Here is a 25,972-nt window from a genome sequence, read left to right on the forward strand (position 1 = left end):
GTGGCGTTACCAACACAAAAACCTAAACAGCCTACTTACAAGGGAACCTCCCCATCGCATCCCCCTCAGATTTAGTTGTAAGTTGGCACAGTGGATAGGCCTTGAAAAACTGAACACAGATCAATCGAGAAAATACGAAAAAGTTGTATGGAACTATGAAAAAAAAGCAAAATATACTAACTGAGTAGTCCATGTGCAAGATATGCAACATCAAGGACAATATGACCTGAGGAGCTCCGTGGTCCTGTGGTTAGCTTGAGCAGCTGGAGAACGAGAAGTCCATGGTTCAAGTCATCCCTTGAGTGAAAAATTTTTTATTTTCAGACAGTTATCAAAGTTCAGGCACTCACACATAATCAACTTCGCTCTCCAAAATTCCAGGACATGTTCAGATTTGACGGTCTACACACGGAAAAATTTGAAAACTTTAAAAACATATGTTTTGACAGAGCACAGGGAAAACTGTGCGACTGTGAAACTGTTGCATTCATTTGTTGCAGTTTATGTGACAAAATCTTATGTTTTAATCACTTTTTTGGGAGTGATTATCACATCCACAGGAAAACCTAAATCGGGCAAGGTAGAATAATCTTTTTACCCATTCGCCAAGTGTACAAGTTGGGTGGGTCGACAACATATTCCTGTCATGTGACGCACATGCCGTCTCCAGTGTCGTATAGAATATATCAGATGTGTTTTCCTGTGGAGGAATCGGTTGACCTATGAGCCTGCGATCAAATGTTTTCGGTTCCCATTGGAGAGGCACGTCCTTTCGTCTACTAATCGCACGGTTTTGCGGTGCGGTCGCAAAACTTATTACAATGAACAGAGACGTCAATGAACGAACGGACAGATCATAACTTTGCGAAAATGAAGAAAGTAAACTTTTCACTCAAGGGAAAACCTGAATCATGGACCTCTTGCTCCGCAGCTGCTCACGCTAACCACGGGACCACGGCGCTCCTGAGCTCAGAATATCCTTCATGTTGCGTATCTTGCGCATGGACTACTCAGTTTGTATATTTTGCTTATTTTTTTCATAGTTCCACACAACTTCTTCCTGCTTTCTCGATTGATCTGCGTTCAGTTTTTCAAGGCCTATGCACTGAGCCAACTTATAACTAAATGTGAGGGGGGTGCGATGGGGAGGTTCCCTTGTTAGAGACTTACGTAATGACCCTCGTAGTAGTCGAAAGAGGCGTTGATAATCTAGCTCATTTGTCTGTGAATTACACATACTGAGGATTCTTCCAATGACTCACAGTCTGGCAACTGATTTACTTGCGATTACTTTTATGTTATCCTTCTACTTTAATTTGCCCCGCACGCACATACTCTTAGGTAATTTATTGACATGACTGCTTCCATTGTTTGTTCTGCTGTCGTGTAATCATAAAATATTGGATCTTTCTGCACTTTATGTGCAATACGTTAAGTTTGTGTATGTTGACGTAGTGGCGGATACATATGGGGGCGGCGCGGTCGCCCGCCCCCCCCCCCCCCCCTTGCATTGCCGCCCGCGCCGCCCCCGCGATTCAGCCCGCACGCTATTCGTTCGTTTCTTTCGTCAGTCGACTGAATCGAGTAATCGGGTAGTTGTACTTTTCCATGTAGCACGAGCATCTGCGTCAATTTATTTTATATGTTTCTGTATGGCACATAGATAGCTAATACATAAGAGAAAAGTCGCGGCCATTCTAGTGATCTCGATACGTTATATTGTCTGGAATTTGTTCGAGAAAGGTCGCGAATATTCTACTGTTTTCATGTACAGAGAGCCTTCGATACGTAGCGTTACAAACACGGACTATTCACCGAATAGGATGCTAGTTTACGTTCAGAAGCAGAAATACACTACTGGCCGTTAAAAATTGCTACACCACGAAGATGACATGCTACAGACGTGAAATTTAACCGACAGGAAGAAGATGATGTGATATGCAAATGATTAGCTTTTCAGAGCATTCACACCTACAACGTGAAGACATAAACAGCAGTTGACCGGCGTTGCCTAGTGAAACGTTGTTGTGATGCCTCGTGTAAGGAGGAGAAATGCGTACCATCACGTTTCCGACTTTGATAAGCGTCGGATTGTAGCCTATCGCGATTGCGGTTTATCGTATCGCGACATTGCTGTTCGCGTTGGTCGAGATCCAATAACTGTTAGCAGAATATGGAATCGGTGGGTTCAGGAGGGTAATACGGAACGCCGTGCTGCATCCCAACGGCCTCGTATCACTATCAGTCGAGATGACAGGCATCTTATCCGCATGGCTGTAACGGATCGTGCAGCCACGTCTCGATCCCTGAGTCAACAGATGGGGACGTTTGCAGGACAACAACCATCTGCACGAACAGTTCGACGACGTTTGCAGCAGCATGGACTATCAGCTCGGAGACCATGGCTGCGGTTACCCTTCACGCTGCATCACAGACAGGAGCGCCTGCGATGGTGTGCTCAAAGATGAACCTGGGTGCACGAATGGCAAAACGTCATTTTTTCGGATGAATCCAGGTTCTGTTTACAACATCATGATGGTCGCATCCGTGTTTGGCGACATCGCGGTGAACGCACATTTGAAGCGTGTATTCGTCATCGCCATACTGGCGTATCACCGGGCGTCATGGTATGGGGTGCCATTGGTTACACGTCTCGGTAACCTCTTGTTCGCATTGACGGCACTTCGAACAATGGACGTTACATTTCAGATGTGTTACGACCCGTGGCTCTACCCTTCATTCGATCCCTGTGAAACCCTACATGTCAGCAGGATAATGCACGACCGCATGTTGTAGGTCCTGTATGGGCATTTCTGGATACAGAAAACGTTCGACTGCTGCCCTGGCCAGCACATTCTCCAGATTTCTCTCCAATTGAAAACGTCTGGTCAATGGTGGCCGAGCAACTGGCTCGTCACAATACGCCAGTCACTACTCTTGATGAACTGTGATATCGCGTTGAAGCTGCATGGGCAGCTGTACCTGTACACGCCATCCAAGCTCTGTTTGACTCAATGCCTTAGCGTATCAAGGCCGTTATTACAGTCAGAGATAGTTGTTCCTGGTACTGATTTCTCAGGATCTATGCACCCAAAATACGTGAAAATGTAATCACATGTCAGTTCTAGTATAATATATTTGTTCAATGTATACCCGTTAGTCATCTGCATTTCTTCTTGGTGTAGCAATTTTTATGGTCAGTAGTGTATTAAGACTGAAGGTTGAATAAGTAAAAGTCCTAGTTATAGCGTGCAGATTAGTCAAGAGTGAGAGTGATCAGTTGGTTGTGAAGTATTAATAATAGTAATTTCTCAGTAAAAATATTGTTACGAGACCCTTAACAATATTTTTACTAATAACGTAACAATAGTTTCTCATACCTAACTCGTAATACGAAAATAAATGTTCCACACACGTAAAATGCCGGATGACGTCATCATTGGAAACTCGCCCTTATACAATAAGTCATAAGGTTCATATTGGCTTGTCGCTTTCATAGTAGGTATTTGTTCACACTCCATAAAAATCTGGAAGCGGACTTTCTGGCAGCGAATGTTGTCGAAACAACCGAGCCACATATATCAGGAAAGCAGAGTCACTGTCAGGTAGCCAGTTTGAAAGCTAAAATCGTCGCGATAACTTGGAAGTGATACAAAGTAAACAATTGCGATTATTGGCTATAACCACGGACTTCAGTCAGTGTTGTGCTTAGTGATATTAGAAATACGCGGAGTGTGACCGTGTGTATTTTAGTGCTAAGTGTACTGGTGTTGCATTTTTCAGTGTTAATAAAGTGTTTATTCGAGAGGTAAACTTTGCATGTGACTCGATTATTTTTTACTGCGGTAAAAGTAAAGGTAACTCAATATATCTTTAGCGCCCCCTCCTTGAATATAATAATTCCAATCCCAAAGGAAGCAGGCGTTGACAGATGTGAAAATTACCGAATATCAGTTTAATACGTCACGGCTGCAAAATACTAACACGAATTCTTTACAGACGAATAGAAAAACTGGTAGAAGCCGACCCTGGGGAAGATCAGTTTGGATTCCGTAGAAATATGGGAACACGTGAGGCAATACTGACCCTACGACTTATTTTAGAAGCTAGATTAAGAAAAGGCAAACCTACGTTTCTAGCATTTGTAGACTTAGAGAACGCTTTTGCCAATGTTGACTGGAATACTCTCTTTCAAATTCTGAAGGTTGCAGGAGTAAAATACAGGGAGAGAAAGGCTATTTACAATTTGTACAGAAACCAGATGGCAGTTATAAGAGTCGAGGGACACGAAAGGGAAGCAGTGGTTGGGAAGGCAGTGAGACAGTAAAGGAAACAAAAGAAAAATTCGGAGTAGGTATTAAAATCCATGGAGAAGAAGTAAAAACTTAGAGGTTCGCCGATGACATTATAATTCTGTCAGAGACAGCAAAGGACTTATAAGAGCAGTTGAACGGAATGGACAGTGTCTTAAAAGGAGGATATAACATGAACATCAACAACAGCAAAACGGGGATAACGGAATGTAGTCGACTTAAGTCGGGTGATGCTGTGGGAATTAGATTACGAAACGAGACACTTAAAGTAGTAAAGGAGTTTTGGTATTTTGGGAGCAAAATAACTGATGATGGTCGAAGTAGAGGATATAAAATGTAGATTGGCAACGGCAAGGAAAGCGTTTCTGAAGAAGAGAAATTTGTTAACATCGTGTATAGATTTAAGTGTCAGGAAGTCGTTTCTGAAAGTATATGTATGGAGTGTTGCCATGTATGGAAGTGAAACTTGGACGTTAACTAGTTTGGACAAGAAGAGAATAGAAGCTTTCGAAATGTGGTGCTACAGAAAAATGCTGAAGATTAGGTGGGTAGATCACATAACTAATGAGGAGGTGTTGAATAGGATTGGGGAGAAGAGGAGTTTGTGGCACAACTTGACTAAAAGAAGGGATCGGTTGGTAGGACATGTTCTGAGGCATCAAGGGATCACAAATTTAGTATTGGAGGGCAGCGTGGAGTGTAAAAATCGTAGAGGGAGACCAAGAGATGAATACACTAAGCAGATTCAGAAGAATGTAGGCTGCAGTACGTGCTGGGAGATGAAGAAGCTTGCACAGGATTACGTAGCGTGGAGAGCTGCATCAAACCAGTCTCTGGACTGAAGACCACAACAACAACAACCATGAATGCTAAATCAGTTGCTCTTGAAATATTCAATAAGTTGGCTGTCTTGTTACTGATGCTGCAGCTAATCGGGCCCTCACGTTCTGCTCTTTTTGGAAGTCTGTCAGGTCTTTCATTACACGCCGACATCTGAATGTGAATACGAAGTGTGCACTATTCGTAAACAGCCTGCACTGATGGCTTGTCAGTACTGAACGATGACAGTCCAGCGCAACACATGCCTTAACTGCATTGTTGACCGTCAAACACGATCATCCCATTACTGCGACTGTGCATTAAGTTGCCTGCCCCTTGTATTTTTTATTTGTAGTATCTTAGTATGTACACACATCAGCGCATTGGTTGTTTCTTCTCTGTGTCGAACAGCCTCCTCACAAACACGTCACAAACTTAACAGTTGATGTTTTCTGCATGGTCATAACAACATCACTAACTGGACTACGCCTGACAGTAAAGACTATCTGTGTTGCGTCCACATGCTCATACTTCAACATCTGACCTGCTGCCTGGGGAAATATAAACATTAATGGCAAGAGCAGGCCATTAACGGTCTTGCGTAATATGCAAAAAAACTGGTGATTTCTCAAACTGAGGAACAATCAAGAATGGAGTGCCGCAAGGTTCGATCTTGGGTCCTCTGCTGTTCTTAATATACACTCCCGGAAATTGAAATAAGAACACCGTGAATTCATTGTCCCAGGAAGGGGAAACTTTATTGACACATTCCTGGGGTCAGATACATCACATGATCACACTGACAGAACCACAGGCACATAGACACAGGCAACAGAGCATGCACAATGTCGGCACTAGTACAGTGTATATCCACCTTACGCAGCAATGCAGGCTGCTATTCTCCCATGGAGACGATCGTAGAGATGCTGGATGTAGTCCTGTGGAACGGCTTGCCATGCCATTTCCACCTGGCGCCTCAGTTGGACCAGCGTTCGTGCTGGACGTGCAGACCGCGTGAGACGACGCTTCGTCCAGTCCCAAACATGCTCAATGGGGGACAGATCCGGAGATCTTGCTGGCCAGGGTAGTTGACTTACACCTTCTAGAGCACGTTGGGTGGCACGGGATACATGCGGACGTGCATTGTCCTGTTGGAACAGCAAGTTCCCTTGCCGGTCTAGGAATGGTAGAACGATGGGTTCGATGACGGTTTGGATGTACCGTGCACTATTCAGTGTCCCCTCGACGATCACCAGTGGTGTACGGCCAGTGTAGGAGATCGCTCCCCACACCATGATGCCGGGTGTTGGTCCTGTGTGCCTCAGTCGTATGCAGTCCTGATTGTGGCGCTCACCTGCACGGCGCCAAACACGCATACGACCATCATTGGCACCAAGGCAGAAGCGACTCTCATCGCTGAAGACGACACGTCTCCATTCGTCCCTCCATTCACGCCTGTCGCGACACCACTGGAGGCGGGCTGCACGATGTTGGGGCGTGAGCGGAAGACGGCCTAACGGTGTGCGGGACCGTAGCCCAGCTTCATGGAGACGGTTGCGAATGGTCCTCGCCGATACCCCAGGAGCAACAGTGTCCCTAATTTGCTGGGAAGTGGCGGTGCGGTCCCCTACGGCACAGCGTAGGATCCTACGGTCTTGGCGTGCATCGGTGCGTCGCTACGGTCCGGTCCCAGGTCGACGGGCACGTGCACCTTCCGCCGACCACTGGCGACAACATCGATGTACTGTGGAGACCTCACGCCCCACGTGTTGAGCAATTCTGCGGTACGTCCACCCGGCCTCCCGCATGCCCACTATACGCCCTCGCTCAAAGTCCGTCAACTGCACATACGGTTCACGTCCACGCTGTCGCGGCATGCTACCAGTGTTAAAGACTGCGATGGAGCTCCGTATGCCACGGCAAACTGGCTGACACTGACGGCGGCGGTGCACAAATGCTGCGCAGCTAGCGCCATTCGACGGCCAACACCGCGGTTCCTGGTGTGTCCGCTGTGCCGTGCGTGTGATCATTGCTTGTACAGCCCTCTCGCAGTGTCCGGAGCAAGTATGGTGGGTCTGACACACCGGTGTCAATGTGTTCTTTTTTCTATTTCCAGGAGTGTATATTAATGACCTGCCATTCTATTTTCACGAAGATGCAAAGTTGATACTATTTGCCGATGATACAAGTATAGCTATCACACCCAACAGATAAGAATTAACTGATGAAATTGTAAACGATGTTTTTCTGAAAATCGTTAAGTGGTTCTCTGCAAATGGGCTCTCATTAAACTTTGCAAAACACAGTATACTCAGTTCCACATAGTAAATGGAATGACACCATTAATAAATACAGACTTCGATCAGAAATCGGTAGCTAAGGTAGAATATTCGAAATTTCTAGGTCTATGCATTGATGAGGGGTTGAACTGGAAAAAACACACTGAGGATCTGTTGAAACGTTTGAGTTCAGCTACTTATGCTATTAGGGTCATTGCAAATTTTGGCGATATACATCTGAGTAAATTAGCGTACCACGCCTATTTTCATTCTCTGCTTTCGTATGGTATCATATTCTGGGGTAACTCATCATTGAGTAAAAGAGTGTTCATTGCACAAAAGCGTGTAATCAGAATAATTACTGGAGCTCATCCAAGATCATACTGCAGACACTTATTTAAAGAGCTAGAGATCTTCACTGTAGCCTCACAATATATATATTCACTCATGAAATTTGTTATTAACAATCCGAACGAATTCAAAAGTAATAGCAGTGTACATGGCTACAACACTAGGAGAAAGGATGATCTTCACTACTCAAGGTTAAATGTAGCATTGGCTCAGAAAGGGGTAAATTATGCTGGCACTAAAGTCTTTGGTCACTTACCTAATAGCATCAAAAGTCTGACAGATAGCCATATAGCATTTAAAAGGAAATTAAAAGAACTTCTTAATGGCAACTCCCTCTACTCATTAGATGAATTTTTGGATGTAGTAAGTGGGTAATTTCCCCAACTCCCACAAAACAAAACAAAATACTAAGTGGCATGTAATATTTTGTGTAATATAATATCTTGTACAGACACCTTTTATTAACCTGACACGTTCCACATCATTACGAAGTGTCGTATTCATGATATATGGCACAAGTAATAATCTAATCTAATCTAATCTCTGCCACACGTACTAGGTGGTACTAACCAACCTAAAAGTATACTACTTCTAATACCTACAATTTTTGATCTGCAAATGAACTAAATGCTGATGTAATGTTGTTCGGTACAATGTCCTGTCACCAACAGAAATATCTACACTTATACCCATTACACTCTATATATTTACACATGTTGTGAAAAGTAATGGTCCTACAACACACCATTCGGGAACACCCGACGTTATTTTTACGTCTGAAGATTTCTCAATGTTGCGAATTACATATTGTGTTTCGTTTGCTATAAACTCTTCGGTCGAGTCACACACATGGTCTGCTGTACCATACTCTCTCTTTCTTTTCATTAGATGGCGGTGTGGAACTGTATCGAAAACCGTTGGAAGTGAAGGAACACAGCATAAACCTGGGATCCGATATCTATTGATATCTGGGTCTAGTGAACGAACAGGGCGAGATGGGTTCCACACGATCGTTGTTTACGGAACTCATAATGATTCCTACAGAGGAGTTTGATTTCGAATAAGGAGACCATCAGAGAATTATAGTCCACGCTCCCTCACGGCCACCACAGCATGCAAGACACGTCGCAAAAGGACGACGGATGTTGACGGGTACCTGCCTCCAAAGATCGTCACTCAACTGCCCACCACAGACTGCCTCGTAAGTGAGACGGACTTAACCACTGCCTGCTCCTGTCAATATCCCATTCTCTTGTTGGTAACAATGACTAGAAACTCTGGGACATTTTCATTAATATACGGGCAAATTATTATTGGAACATAATGATGTAAATAGAGTAAATTTTTGCCATAGCGTTTTGCAAAGTTTAAAAAGAACGCACTGACCATACTCCACATCAATTATTTTGTGGAAATATTTGTAACGTACTCATCTTAGATTTCTGCATCTGATGTACATAATTTGCATTTCATTTGCAAGTGCCACATTCAAGACCATTTATACAGTGTGATTCACAAAGATACGCAAATATTTTAATATGTTATTCTACGAGTAAAACTAAAGAAAAAAGTTCATATAAACATAGGTTCGCAAATGTTTCGTTACGGAGTTACGGCTAGTAAAAGATTTTGCCTGAAATTTAGCAACTTCGCTTGTATGAAGTCATCGCAAAACTGGACGAGGCTATAGAACGATTTCCATTTATTTTGTTGTTATTGATCTGGCGAATCTAATAAAACATGTCCTATATGTGTATCTGTAGACATTTAGCAGAACATCCAGAGAAGCAAAGAAGTAATTTCCTAACATTTTTAATTTTTTAACTACTTGGCCCAATTCGTTTTTAAATTCCAGGAAATTGCACAAAGTTTTCACAGAAGTTGTAGAGAATTTAATTTTGGAAAAATGGTGGTAATAACGTTAACTGAAACTGTATGAATGTGTCGAATAATCCGCTTTTATTAATACCATAGCATACGTGAATTCATGTGAAACCGGAAAAAACTAATCTCAGTGTTAAGGAAGTTTTACAGTGTACATACATTCACAATAAGTATTCAAAAATAGCTCCACCGATTTCAATGCATTTAGTTGCACGCGTATGAACAGATTTTGTTGCTCGTTTCAGTTTCACAAGATTGTTCTTAATTTCGACTATTGCAATCATAATGTTTTGATAGATGTTTTATTAGATTCGCCAGACCAATAACAACAAAATAAATGGAAATCGTGCTTTCCTTTAACCTCGTGAAATTTCGCTATGACTCCATACTAGTGAAGTTCCTAAATTTCAGGCAAAATCTTTTATTAGCCGTAACTCCGTAACTAAACATTTGCGGACCTATGTTTACATGAACTTTTTTCTTTACTTTCACTTGTAGAATAACATATTGAAATATTTGCATATCTTCGTCAATAACCCTGTATTATAAAGTCATAAATATAACTTACGCTAGTAAATCTAGCACTATATATTGCCGGCCGGGGTGGCCGAGCGCTTCTAGGCGCTATAGTCTGGAACCGCGCGACCGCTGCGGTCGCAGGTTCGAATCCCGCCTCGGGCATGGATGCGTCTGATGTGCTTAGGTTAGCTAGGTTGAAGTAGTTCTAAGTTCTAGGGGACTGATGACCACTGCTGTAAAAGTCCCATAGTGCTCAGAGCCATTTGAACCATTTTGAACTACGAATATTATCAGTGCTAAGGAAGAATAAACTGCTACAGCGATTTGTTTCGGGATGCTAACAGAATATCTTATGCTTACCCTTTCATGAGATTGTCTCTTGCATTGCTTGGAGAGAAAGAAAATCAGTTTCACATGTCAGCGTATGATGTTGGTTGTACTTGATAAATTATTTACCCTGTACCCTTCGAAGTATCGGTCGTAATACTAGGTAGAACACTATAAGTGTTGTGCGTCGTGTTGAGTGAAGGCAGCGGTCATCTTGGATCTGTTATCTATCTAACGTTCGTCTGCTGGTATCTAGTGATAGTATTGTTACGTACTGCAATGATACACTGAATGAAGACTAGCAGATTTTGCTCTTTTTGAGTACGCCAAGTACACAACTCGTCTTACCATCGTAGTTGTACTTGTCTTGATGGTTGAAGGAATATAAATAGGTCGTGTTTCCAGTTTTAGAGTTGAACTCCACTGTCGTGAGGGCAGGCCCTTTGAAGTGAACAGCTCCGGCCAACTGAAATCAGTGGAAAATATCGCCAACATAGACTTTTGTTTCGCACAAGATACGAATACTGCAATAACATTAATACTTAAGCAGAAATTCAACATTAATTTGCAGATTCAGTTACTTCACACTTCAGATCAGGCGTAAATTATAATTTCATAACCAGTAATGATACCAGTAAACTTCCGTGAATATAAATTTCAGGATCCAAGTAGCAAGTTTATATACTTTTCTTTGCTTGTAGCACAATGTCATTAAAATTTTGCTAGTGATATCTAACTTCTCCTGTACTCAGAGAACATAATTCTAGCTCATTTTATTGTTCAAAGTCGCTTAGATAATCAGAATTGCACCTCAAGTTCAAAAAAGATAAAGACTCAGACGAATATAGGGCATCCCCGTAGAAATGAAAAACATCGGGGCACACCATGGAAAATGTGTCTGCAGAGTTCGTCATCGCGTCGGCTGGTAACAAAGGCCCAACCGACAGAATTAAAAAATGAAAAAGAGATAGTTGGATAACTCATATGAGTTTTTACAGATAACACTCAACATTCTAAGAAATGATTTTCAGCGATTTCAATGATATAGCCTTACATTTCCTGTACTACTCCAATTACTAACATGAATTCTGAATGGTATCGTAACACAAGGTATCAAAATTTGAACAACTTGGCCTGCAAGAAAATCTTTGATGGCTGCAGAGAAGAACGTTTTGAGCAAAAACCTCATGGGGTTGCAAAAAAAACTCTACAATCGCCTTAACACATTAAGGTGGACCAAACTAAACAGTTTGTGATAACCGTACCCAAAGAAATCTGTCACAAGCGAAACTGAAGGAAGGCGTTCTTGTGCACTTGGCATTTGAAAAACGATGTTCGAGTCCAACATTGAAAAAAAATGACTAGTACTATGGGGGAGGCTTGTTTAGGCCATAACTACATTCTTAGGTAACAGAAAGATATCCAAATTACGCAGTGACCATGCTAGAAAAGATCAACACCATACGCTGTTTTCATGAGTTTCAAGATTCCTCTTTGTGAACAGCTTCTTGACTTTTTCCTTGACAGTTTCGGTGAAATTAATTAAGGATAGAGTGAGCGCTTTCATAAATAAATCAAAGTGATGAAAAGACGGTATCAAAACCGCTGTAATACCAGCAGGACTGTGAAGATAACTTGAACTGAATGGATAGTGTCTTCAAGGTGAGCATCAACAAAAGTACAACAAGAATAATGGAGTGTAGTTGAATTAAATCGGGATTTGCTGTGGGAACCAGATTAGGAAATGAGAGAATAAAAGTAGAAGATGAGACTTGTTATTTGGTCAGTAAAATAACTGATGATGGGTGAAGTAAAGACGGCATTAAAATGCAGACTATGAACAGCAATGAAAGCATTTCTGAAAGACACATATTTACCAACATCGAATAGACATTTATGAGTTAGTAAATCTTTTTTGAAAGAAATAGTCTAGAGCGCAGTCTTGTACGGAAGTGGAATGTGGATGATAAACAGTTCAGACAAGAAGAGAATATAATCTTTGGAAATGTGGTGCTACAGAAGAACGGCGAAAACTAGATGGCTAACTAATGAGGACATAGTGAATCGCATTAGGCAGGAAAAATAGTTGAGGTGCAGAGTGATTAAAATAAGGAACTGTCTGATAGTGCACATCGTGAATTTGGTAAATGAGGGAAATATTGGGGGGAGGGGAGGGGGAGATAAAAATTGTACAGTTGCACTTACAGTAGTGGTTGTGTGCTGTGGCACCGAGTTGGTACTTCAGAATGTGTGTTATAGATTATTCAGACTCAAATCTGAATTCCGGGCGATTACATAGGTACAAAAATCAGGTTTTAAACAAATGCAAAAGCACTGTCTTCTGCAACACGAGCCAAGAATCCGTCAAAACAATAGTTATAATACTACGTGTGACAAAATTTGCAACTTTTAGCCCAGAAACACATTTTCATTTTCTCCTACGATTCTTTACACACACACAGTTTCACAGAAGATATTAGACCATATTTGGGAATACTATTGTAGAAAAGTCTCAAAAAAGAATGAACTATTTTTTACCTCATTAAGTCTGAAGTTTATGCTTATTCTCCATGAAATATGAGTACGTTCTTCTCTTCATTAATGGAAACTAAGTATCTTTGAACCAGTTCTTAAATTGATGGAAAGTACGAAAGCTTTCCCAACGATGTATGATTTTTCAGAGAATGTCTGCCCAGTTACACGTAGTTTGTAAATAATGGATGTGTTGAGATCAGTTTCTGTGCTCTAGCGGAAAATATACTACTCAGATAGAGAAGACTAAATATGTTTCGAAATAACTGGTGTCTCAAAAGCAATGATGCTGAGGTAAACGCCGGTACTGCTACCTGTAAATGAAGAAATTCTTCCGAAGCATTTCGGAAATTTTTTAAAAAGTTTAAAATTTAACGACGCTGACATTGAGTATTTATTTATATTTTACACACAGACCATCTGAACTACACTCCTGGAAATTGAGATAAGAACACCGTGAATTCATTGTCCCAGGAAGGGGAAACTTTATTGACACATTCCTGGGGTCAGATACATTACATGATCACACTGACAGAACCACAGGCACATAGACACTGGCAACAGAGCATGCACAATGTCGGCACTAGTACAGTGTATATCCACCTTTCGCAGCAATGCAGGCTGCTACTCTCCCATGGAGACGATCGTAGAGATACTGGATGTAGTCCTGTGGAACGGCTTGTCATGCCATTTCCACCTGGCGCCTCAGTTGGACCAGCGTTCGTGCTGGACGTGCAGACCGCGTGAGACGACGCTTCATCCAGTCCCAAACATGCTCAATGGGGGACAGATCCGGAGATCTTGCTGGCCAGGGTAGTTGACTTACACCTTCTAGAGCACGTTGGGTGGCACGGGATACATGCGGACGTGCATTGTCCTGTTGGAACAGCAAGTTCCCTTGCCGGTCTAGGAATGGTAGAACGATGGGTTCGATGACGGTTTGGATGTACCGTGCACTATTCAGTGTCCCCTCGACGATCACCAGTGGTGTACGGCCAGTGTAGGAGATCGCTCCCCACACCATGATGCCGGGTGTTGGCCCTGTGTGCCTCGGTCGTATGTAGTCCTGATTGTGGCGCTCACCTGCACGGCGCCAAACACGCATACGACCATCATTGGCACCAAGGCAGAAGCGACTCTCATCGCTGAAGACGACACGTCTCCATTCGTCCCTCCATTCACGCCTGTCGCGACACCACTGGAGGCGGGCTGCACGATGTTGTGCGAAACCGTAGCCCAGGTTCATGGAGACGGTTGCGAATGGTCCTCGCCGATACCCCAGGAGCAACAGTGTCCCTAATTTGCTGGGAAGTGGCGGTGCGGTCCCCTACGGCACTGCGTAGGATCCTACGGTCTTGGCGTGCATCGGTGCGTCGCTGCGGTCCGGTCCCAGGTCGACGGGCACGTGCACCTTCCGCCGACCACTGGCGACAACATCGATGTACTGTGGAGACCTCACGCCCCACGTGTTGAGCAATTCGGTGGTACGTCCACCCGGCCTCCCGCATGCCCACTATACGCCCTCGATCAAAGTCCGTCAACTGCACATACGGTTCATGTCCACGCTGTCGCGGCATGCTACCAGTGTTAAAGACTGCGATGGAGCTCCGTATGCCACGGCAAACTGGCTGACACTGACGGCGGCGGTGCACAAATGCTGCGCAGCTAGCGCCATTCGACGGCCAACACCGCGGTTCCTGGTGTGTCCGCTGTGCCGTGCGTGTGATCATTGCTTGTACAGCCCTCTCGCAGTGTCCGGAGCAAGTATGGTGGGTCTGACACACCGGTGTCAATATGTTCTTCTTTCCATTTCCAGGAGTGTACTTCAGCAGTACTTCATTACGTGGGGTGGTACAGCTAAACCGAAAAATATTTTATCGGATTCTTATGCCACCACCTGTGAAACATTTTGTTCGGCCTCCACACTACAAGCTAGTATTACAGTAGCTCCCACAGATGTTTGATATTTGATGCACATTTGCGTCTGTACACCCACTTACTTCTAAAGATAGAAGGTGATTGGAGAGTATAATGACAGTTCTGAAAAACAAGAAGCAAATGACTTAACATATTACCCAATAAAGTGAAAGTACAGAAACTAAACTTTATTAACAAATTTATTGAATTAAAAAAATGAAATTAATAAACAATATCCCCTGATTCGTATATTAGCTACCAGCTTGCATTTTATTCTTACTTTTCACGTTTTCCCATGGATATCAGTGACCAATAAAGTTTAAGGGTGACCATTGCTACATCGGCCTTACTGCACGAAACTTGGAGTGTAGTTCGATGTGGGTGTCTCAATTAGTTTCATATTCCTAATTGGGCCAACAAAAGTTAGACAATAGTATTTACTGACTGGCCTCAAAAACGTAAAAAAGTGAAAGCTTCATAGGTCAAGTTATTATATTCATGTAATCCACTTGTTGGTGGTGTTATTAGACGTCGGCAAAATATAACTACTGTCATCGAGAAAAGTGGAAGCACCTGGTAGTAAAATTCTTATTCCATAGTTATTCAGTACAATTTGTAACTCAGAATGATGTTGATAACAGTAGAGCATTTCCAACATGTATGTATTTTATTTCTGGCGCTGAAGCACGTATCAAACGAACATGACAGGCTTCGGGTCTCACTTACGTCAATCAGACTTGGCCTCATGGCGTCCAGGCTGTCCAGGGTGCCGGGTTTGAAGTACTTGTCGGCAACTGCGTCGGTGGCGACTCGGTTTTCCTCTATCACTGTGCAGAAGTAAAACTTATTAGTGGTACGCCTGTAACTGCAGAGGTAGTTGTAGAGAAATATAAGGTGTTTCGGAGCTCAGCTTAAGAACTTTGAAGCAGTCTTGTAAGGGACAATTTAGCGCAGTGACTTTCTCCTGAACATATGGTGATCTTTTTTGGGACTCTGCCAGTAGGCTTGAATCCGGTCAGCCAATTACTGCTAAATGATCTACTATTGCAACTCACTGACGAAACTAATATCACTTGCACAATAGCAACATCCGTAACTGATACTTGTACCCCAACGAAAATTCGCATTGAATTGCAAAATATACAGGGTGGGCCATTGATCGTGACCGGGCCAAATATCTCACGAAATAAACGTCAAACGAAAAAACTACATAGAACGAAACTTGTCTAGCTTGAAGGGGGAAACCAGAGGGCGCTATGGTTTGCCCGCTAGATGGCGCTGCCATAGGTCAAACGGATATCAACTGCGTTTTTGTAAACAGGAACCCCCATTTTTTATTACATATTCATGTAGTACGTAAAGAAATATGAATGTTTTAGTTGCACAAATTTTTTGGCTTTGTGACAGATGGCGCTGTAATAGTCACAAACAGATGGCTCAAAATTTTAGATTAACAGCTGGCAACAGGTAGGTTTTTCAAATTAAAATACAGAACGTAGGTACGTTTGAACATTTTATTTCGGTTGTTCCAATGTGATACGTGTACCTTTGTGAACTTATCGTTTCTGAGAACGCATGCGGTTACAGCGTGATTACCTGTAAATACCACATTAATGCAATAAATGCTCAAAATGATGCCCGTCAACCTCAATGCATTTGGAAATACGTGTAACGACATTCCTCTCAATAGCAAGTAGTTCGCCTTCCGTAATGTTCGCACATGCATTGACAATGCGCTGACGCATGTTGTCAGGCGTTGTCGGTGGAGCACGATAGCAAATATCCTTCAACTTTCCCCACAGAAAGAAATCCGTGGACGTCAGATCCGGTGAAGGTGCGGGCCATGGTATGGTGCTTCGACGACCAATCCACCTGTCATGAAATATGCTATTCAATACCGCTTCAACTGCACGCGAGATATGTGCCGGACATCCACCACGTTGGAAGTACATCGCCATTCTGTCATGCAGTGAAGCATCTTGCAGTAACATCGGTGGAACATTCCATAGGAAATCAGCATACATTGCACCATTTAGATTGCCACCGATAAAATGGGGGCCAGTTATAGTTCCTCCCATAATGCCGCACCATATATTAACCCGCCAAGGTTGCTGATGTTCCAGTTGTCGCAGCCATCGTGGATTTTCCGTTGCCCAATAGTGCAAATTATGCCGGTTTACGTTACCGCTGTTGGAGAATGACGCTTCGTCGCTAAATAGAACGCGTGCAAAAAATCCGTCATCGTCCCGTAATTTCTCTTGTGCCCAGTTGCAGAATGTACACGCCGTTCAAAGTCGTCGCCATGCAATTCCTGGTGCATAGAAAAATGGTACGGGTGCAATCGATGTTGATGTAGCATTCTTAACACCGACGTTTTTGAGATTCCCGATTATCACGCAGTTTGTCTGCTACTGATGTGCGGATTAGCCGCGACAGCAGCTAAAACACCTACTCGGGCATCATCATTTGTTGCAGGTCGTGGTTGACGTTTCACATGTGGCTGAACATTTCCTGTTTCCTTAAATAACGTAACTATCCGGCGAACGGTCCGAACACTTGGATGATGTCGTCCAGGATAGCGAGCAGCATACATAGCACACGACCGTTGGGCAGCTTAATCACAATAGCCATACATCAACACGATATAGAACTTTTCCGCAATTGGTAAACGGTCCATTTTAACACGGGTAATGTATCACAAAGCAAATACGTCCGCACTGGCGGAATGGTACGTGATACCACGTATAGTTTGTGACTATTACAGCGCCATCTATCACAAAGCGAAAAAAGTGGTCCAACTAAAACATTCATATTTCTTTACTTACTACACGAATATGTAATAAAAAATGGTGGTTCCTATTTTTAAAAAAAACGCAGTTCATATACGTTTGACCAATGGCAGCGCCATCTAGCGGGCCAATCATAGCGCTATCTGGTTTCCCCCTTCAAGCTAGACAAGTTTCGTTCTTTGTAGTTTTTCCGTTTGATGCTTATTTCGTGAGATATTTGGCCCGATCACTATCAGTGGACCACCCTGTATATTTCGCATTGCTTCTCTTTAATTAAGTGGTGTGATGCGATTAAAAATCTCGTAACCAAGCTTAATTTTGCACTAGTGACATATGGTCGTACACTGTACAAAAATAATTTCTATTAACCATCTCAAATGGCATGTTTGACTATGAAGCCTACCGGCTCTTTGAACGACAGAATACATTATTCACTGAATTTGCCATTCGTCATCTAAATTACAACCTTGAATTAATTTCTCTGCAGTGGCAGATTTCATACCTGAATGAATAATAAGCAGAAAACTAGTTATTCGTTTATTTTTTATTGAAGTGCACTGGAGTAGAAAAAAATACGGCACAAAGGAATTATCCGAATCGGAAGGAAATCGGTAAATTTTATGTAAATGTACAGACAAACAAATGATTACAAAATGAGAAAAAATCGACGATTCATTCAACAGGAGGAGCTTCACAAATTGCGTGAGTCAAAAACGCGCTAGTTCACCTCTGGCTCCTATGCAAGCAGTTGTTCGTCTTGGCATTGAGTGATAGAGTTGATGGATGTCCTCCTGAGAAATATCGTTCCAAATTCTGTCCAAGTGGCGCGTTAGATCTTTCAAATAACGAGCACTTATCAATGAAGACAATTCTACTCCAGTTAATGAGATTGCTAACCGAAGACGTTTGTGGAGACGCTCTGCACAACGCAGGGATACCAACTTGACAGTCGCACTCCATACGGCACAATAACAGGGAGTGACGGTCCGGGGTTACATTTCTTTTCATAGCAGGACTCCTTTGCTTGTCATACCCAGCACCATTACAGCGCAAGCGGTACGTCGACGATATACTACTTCCCGTGCTGTTGTCCTTCATGGCAAGCCATTCTGGGCTTACTTTTCAGGAGGATAATGCACGCCCGTACTTCCCGTGAGTCTCTGCTGCTTCTTTTCGTGCTTACCAAACTCTACGTTGGCAAACAAGGTCGCCGGATCTCTCCACAGGGCGCCCGACCAGTCCGGGATTTTGACGATCTAACGCGCCAGTTGTACAGAATTTGTCACGATGTCCCTCAGGGGGAACTCTAACAACTCTGTCAGTCAGTGCCAAGTGGAATAACTGTTCGCATTGGGGCCAGAGGTGGACCAACGTGTTATCGACTTGCTCAGTTTGTGAAGCTCCTTCAACTGAACAAATAATCCAATTTATCTGACATTGTAATCATTTATTTGTGTATACATATGAGGATGATTTCTTTTGTGGTGTGTCATTTCTTTTTTTACAGTATATTGCAGCAATTTATGAGGTAAGATACTTTGACATTGCAGCGTGAGACCGGGACACAGCTCAATTACTATAAGTTACTAGTGTAATGGCATATTCTGCAAAAGGGTTATAAACATTACGATAGTTTATGACATAAGGCACTTCGACATTACAGCATGTGGCCAAATTAAACTTAATGACATCATAACATTTTCTATAAACTGGTGGTAATGTTAGCATAATTTACGACATGAGACACTTTGACATTATTGTGTGTAACTGGGGCACAGCTTATTTACTGTAAAGTAATGACATGACGTTTTCTGTAAATAGTCCACCCTATGACCACCTCCCATTGCTATTTACAATTTTTGACAATTTTTTTCCATGTACCCACATTCTGATTCTAAGATATATGTAAATAAATGATTTTAAATGTTTAACAAATACTGCATTATAACAATGTGATGTAACAATAGACCACATCCCACATCAAAAAGATAACACAGTGTAAGACATAGATACGAAGTCTTCGTTATCCTTGCAATATTAGTGGGTCACGTCATTATAACACTGTCCATACTTGACAAGGAAATAATAACGACAGAAAAAATCCTCTCATAACACATTAAATTCACACTGCAGACAATTCTGCCCATCATAGACATAGGGTGGGAATTCGATCAGTAAACACTTTATTATGTCATCGTATTCGTGTTCAGACGCAACTCAGCAAAACGACGGTGTAGCGCCTAGTTCCGCCGCTGTCCCAGGGGCCTGTTAAAACGTGACAGTAATGCGGAGAACCTTACCAATCGCCACACGTCGGCACAACCCGTGATCACACATCAATTATTAACCGACTGAAGCAGAGGATTCAATAACAGTCAAAGCACCTAGAAGCACTGGAGGCTGAAAACTGTATTAAAGACTCAAATGTTTTTTTAAATTACATTTCTCACTAATCCTTTAGGATATTTCCAGAAATTAAACATTATTAACATTCTACGACCACTATCAGAGAACCGCTTTTACATCCAAGTGCATTATTTGCTACGTGCTTACTTCATTCACATTCGTTGGTTACCAAATAAATGGTTCAAATGTCTCTGAGCACTATGGGACTTAACATCTGAGGTCATCAGTCCCCTACAAGTTAGAACTACCAGACTGAAGCACCTAGAGCCGCTCGGCCACACCGGCCGGCCGTTGGTTATCAACTATACCCATTTCCACAGACTTGTAATTTTTGTGGGCGCCGACTTTTCGATGTCAGTCGTAACTGCAGTGTTCGCAGCACGGATGGCTTGTCAATTTCATTTCGTCGCATCACAATGCAGTCGAGATTGAATCATTTATAAACATATCTGTCACTGAACACGAATGTGAGCTGATGTATTCGCCCATTACGTCTTGCAGTTTAAGTGTTAAGTGTTCAATCTGGCATGGAGGTTTTAACAAGTTGTGAGACAAAATGTTCAGCCCTTGTCGTGAAAAATATAATAAATACAATAAAACTTCCCGTAACTCAGTCGGATTCAGTAAAGATCGCATGGGTTTATCGTGACAGAAACAGAGGATACACACGAATGCCAGTAACTCCATATCAAGCCTCATAAAATGGAATATATGTATAACAGAAGATTCCTAATAATACAAAACGGAGAAAATAATCGGAAATAATCAGAGGAAAGCTCCATCGCAGATGAAACACAAGGACTCAAACTGGAAGACGGTATGTGCGAATTTTTCAGCTCTCGCATATACGCAGTGACACACATATTTATTACCGATTTAATCCCGGCAATACTGCGTCGCTTCAAAATAAAACTGACAAATCATACGAATATGTCTGACATAGAGCTGAAGGCTACCACAAAGATTACTGGGCTGTGGTGACTGATATACACCGAAGCAGCAAAGAAACTTCTATAGGCATGCGTATTCAAATACAGAGATACGTAAACAGGCAGAATACAGCGGTGCAGTCGGCAGTGCCTTTACGAGACAACAAGTGTCTGGCGCAGTTGATAGATCGGTCACTGATGCAACAATGACAGGTTATCAAGATTTAAGTGAGTTTCAACAGTGTTATAGTCGGCGCACGAACAATGGTACACAGCATCTCCGAGGTAGCGATGGAGAGGGGTATTCCCTTACGACCATTTCACGAGTGTACACTGAATATCAGCAATCCGGTAAAACACCAAATCTCCGACATCGCTGTGTCCAGAAGAAGATCGAGCAAGAACGGGACCAACGACGACTGAAGAGACTCGTTCCACGTGACAGAAGTACAACCCTTCCGCAAATTGCTGCAGATTTCAATGCTGAGCCTTCAACAAGTGTCAACCATCGATATGGCCTTTCAGAGCGGAAAGCGCACTCGTGTACCCTTGATGACTGCACTACTCAGAGCTTTATGCCTCGCCTGGGCCCATCAACACAGACACTGGACTGCTGATGACTGGAAACATTTTGTGTGGTCGGACGAGTCTCATTTCAAGTTGTATCGGCCGGATGGACATGTACGGGTATGGAGACAACCTCATGAATCCATGGACCCTGCGTGTCAGCAGGGGACTGTTCAGGCCGGTGTAGGCTCTATAATGGTGTGGTGCGTATGCAGTTGCAGTGATATGGGACCCCTGATACATCTAGATACGACTCTGACAGGTGACCCGTATGTAAGCATCCTGTCTGATCACCTGCATCCACCCATGTGTATTGTCCATTCCGACGGACTTGAGCAATTCCGGCAGGACAATGCGACACCCCACATTTCCAGAATTGCTACAGAGTGGCTCCAGGAACACTCTTCTGAGTTTAAACACTTGCACTGGCCACCAGACTCCCTAGACATTAACATTATTGAACATATCTAGGAAGCTTTGCAACGTGATGTTCAGAAGAGATCTCCACCCCCTCGTACTCTTACGGATTCATCGACAGCCCTGTAGGATTCATGGTGTCAGTTCCCTCTAGCACTACTTCAAACACTAGTCGAGTCAATGCCATGTCGTGTTGCGGCACGCTGGGGTGGCCGAGCGGTTCTAGGCGTTACAGTCTGGAACCGCGCGACCGCTACGGTCGCAGGTTCGAATCCTGCCTCGGGCATGGATGTGTGTGATGTCCTTAGGTTAGTTAGGTTTAATTACTTCTAAGTTCTAGGGGATTGATGACCACAGAAGTTAAGTCCCATAGTGCTCAGAGCCATTTGAACCATTTTGTTGCGGCACTTCGGCCTGCTCGCGGGGGCCCTACACGATATTAGGCAGGTGTACCAGTTTCTTTGGCTCTTCTGTGTAGTTTACAATCAACAAGTTTTAACGAAGTAAACACCCAGAAATTAAAGTATGTAGACATCAAAGTGTTTCTTTGCTCGCAGTTGTAATGTAAATGTCGTGTGACTAGGGCCTCCCGTCGGGTAGACCTTTCGCCAGGTGCAAGTCTGTCAATTTGACGCCACTTGGGCGACTTACGCGTCGATGGGGATGAAATGAGGATTATTAGGAAAACGCAACACCCAGTCCCTCAGCGGAGAAAGTCTCCAACCCAGCCGGTAATCGAACCCGGGCCCTTAGGACTGACATTCTGTATTACTGACAACTCAGCTACCAGGGGCGGACAGCAGTTGAAATACGTTAATAACACTTATTTTCTGGAAATATCCTTGAGAATTACGGAGGTATGTGTTGTGCTGGCAGAAGAGCCAACACCGTGTTACCAGTAGAGGCCGAAATGCACGTGTTTTAACTCACGCAGGCTGGCGTGAGGAGGGAAGGACTATACTGACGTGAGGTCTGGAAGATGACAAGGAATTAGAATTCAGAAAGTGGACGTTATTAGTTTTGTACTTAACTTTAATCCATTAATGATGAACGTCTCTCTTGACGATACATGAGTCACAATATTATCTGTTCAGAAACATAGTAAGTGAATATGGCGCCTTGCTAGGTCGTAGCAAATGACGTAGCTGAAGGCTATGCTAAGCTGTCGTCTATGCAAATGAGAGCATATGTAGACAGTGACCCATCGCTAGCAAAGTCCGCTGTACCTGTACAACTGGGGCGAGTGCTAGGAAGTCTCTCTAGACCTGCCGTGTGGCGGCGCTCGGTCTGCAATCACTGATAGTGGCGACACGCGGGTCCGACGTATACTAACGATTTAAAGGCTGCCAGCTAGCAAGTGTGGTGTCTGGCGGTGACAGCACAGTATGTTGTAAAGAATATTAGAGTGTTTAATACAGCTTTCATTCGCCTCTGCTGCTGGGTGCTTCGACAGTTATCAAGTCCTCTGCTTCTACCGGTTGGCGACTGATATGCGATCATTGGTGTTGCCGACAAGTAGGCGTTGTTGGCATTCCGCCGGTTTCCACCTCGTTCTAACAAGGGAACCTCCCCATCGCACCCCCCCTCAGATTTAGTTATAAGTTGGCACAGTGGATAGGCCTTGGAAAACTGAACACAGATTAATCGAGAAGCAAGGAAGAAGTTATATGGAACTATGAAAAAAAAAGCAAAATATACATACTGAGTAGTCCATGCGCAAGATAGGCAACATCTAGGTTAATGTGAGCTCAGCAGCGCCGTGGTCCCGTGGTTAGCGTGAGCAGCTGCGGAAAGAGAGGTCCTGGGTTCAAGTAATACCTCCCGTGAAAAGTTTACTTTCTTTATTTTCGCAAAGTTATGATCTGTACGTTCGTTCATTGACGCCTCTGTTCACTGTAATAAGTTTAGGGTCTGTGTTTTGCGACCGCACCGCAAAACCGTGCGATTAGTAGACGAAAGGACGTGCCTCACCAATGGGAACCGAAAACATTTGATCGCGAGGTCATAGGTCAACCGATTCCTCCACAGGAAAACACGTCTGATATACGAGGGTTGTTTTTTAAGTAAGGGCCGTTTTTATTTTTAAAAAAAAAATACAAATACTTTTGTAAAAAAACTTATTTTCAGATTCTACACACTTTTACCTATTTTTCTACATAGTTGCCTTGATTATTTAAGCACTTGTCATACCGTACAACAAAGTTTTTAATTCCCTCTTCAAAGAATTCGGTCGCCTGCTCCGGCAGCCAAGAGTTCACGGCCGCTTTCACTTCATCGTCGTCATTGAAGCGCTGCCCGCCAAGATGGTGTTTCAGGTACCGGAAAAGGTGAAAATCGCTAGGAGCAAGGTCGGGGCTGTATGGTGCATGGTCCAAAACTTCCCAGCCAAAAGAATCAATCAAATCCAGAGTCTTTTGAGAGGTGTGAGGCCTAGCGTTATCGTGCAGGAGCAAAACTCCTTTCGTCAGCATGCCGCGCCTTTTGTTTTGAATTGCTCTGCGGAACTTCTTTAGAGTTGCACAGTAGGCATCTGAGTTGATTGTTGTTCCTCGTGGCATAAAGTCCACTAGCAAACACCGCGTCGGTCCCAGAACACAGTTGCCATAATCTTGCGCTTTGACAGCGTCTGTTTGGCTTTGACCTTGACAGGTGAGGTTGTGTGTCGCCATTCCATCGATTGTCGCTTGCTTTCGGGAGTGATATGGGATACCCATGTTTCATCTCCAGTGACAATTTGACTCAACATGTCATCCCCTTCTCCCTTGTAACGAATCAAAAAGTCCAATGAAGTGGCAAATCTCTTCCCTTTGTGGTCCTCTGTGAGGAGTCTGGATACCCACCGAGAACACAGTTTCTTAAAGTTTAGGTTTTCAGGCACAATTTTGTACAAAACCGATCTTGAAACTTGTGGAAATTCCAAAGAAAGAGTGGAAATTGTGAATCTTCTGTCCTCACGAATCTTTGTTTCGACTGCAGCCACAGAATCATCAGTGATCACAGAGGGCCAGCCTGAGCGTTCTTCGTCATGGACGTTTTTACGGCCATTTTTAAACTCTCTAACCCATTGACGCACTTTACCTTCACTCATTGCATTCAAGCCATAAACTTCTGTTAACTGACGATGAATTTCTGCAGCTGATAGGCTTCTCGCGGTCAAAAAACGTATCACTGACCGTATCTCACACGCGGCGGGCGATTCAATAATCGTAAACATTATAAAGTAGCACAGCGATGCGTACACGTCAGCTACAGAGCTGCAACTTGCATCAGTGTGAACGGGAAGGATGCCGGCAAGTGGCGCGGTGGCTTGTTGCGGCGTCCGCGCGAACTACAGGACTACACGCGCGAACGGCCCTTACTTAAAAAACAACCCTCGTATTCTATACGACACTGGTGACGGTATGTGCGTCACGTGACAGGAATATGTTGTCGACCCACCTTACTTGTACACTTGGCGAATGGGTAAAAAGAACCTTCTACTTTGCCCGATTTAGGTTTTCTTGTGGGTGTGATAATCACTCCCAAAAAAGGATGAAAACATAAGAGTTTGTCACATAAACTGAAAATAAAAAATTAAACTTTTCAGTTGAGGAAGACATGAACCAAGGACCTCTCAGGGTGCAGCTGCTCACGCTAACCACGGCGCTGCTAAGCTCACGCTTCCCTAGATGTTGCCTATCTTGCACATGCATATTTTGCTTATTTTTTTCATAGTTCCATACAACTTCTTCCTTGCTTCTCGATTGATCTGTGTTCAGTTTTCCAAGGCCTATCCACTGTGCCCACTTATAACTAAACGTGAGGGGGATGCGATGGGGAGGTTCCCTTGTAAGAGCCGTTGAGCGAGCATTGTTATGAGGACTGCAGCCAACACGCGATTCGCTGTAGCGACCATTCGACGGCAGAGCTAGGACTGCTGGTAC

The sequence above is a fragment of the Schistocerca piceifrons genome, chromosome 6, assembly GCF_021461385.2.
Source record: "Schistocerca piceifrons isolate TAMUIC-IGC-003096 chromosome 6, iqSchPice1.1, whole genome shotgun sequence".
NCBI lineage: Eukaryota > Metazoa > Arthropoda > Insecta > Orthoptera > Acrididae > Schistocerca > Schistocerca piceifrons.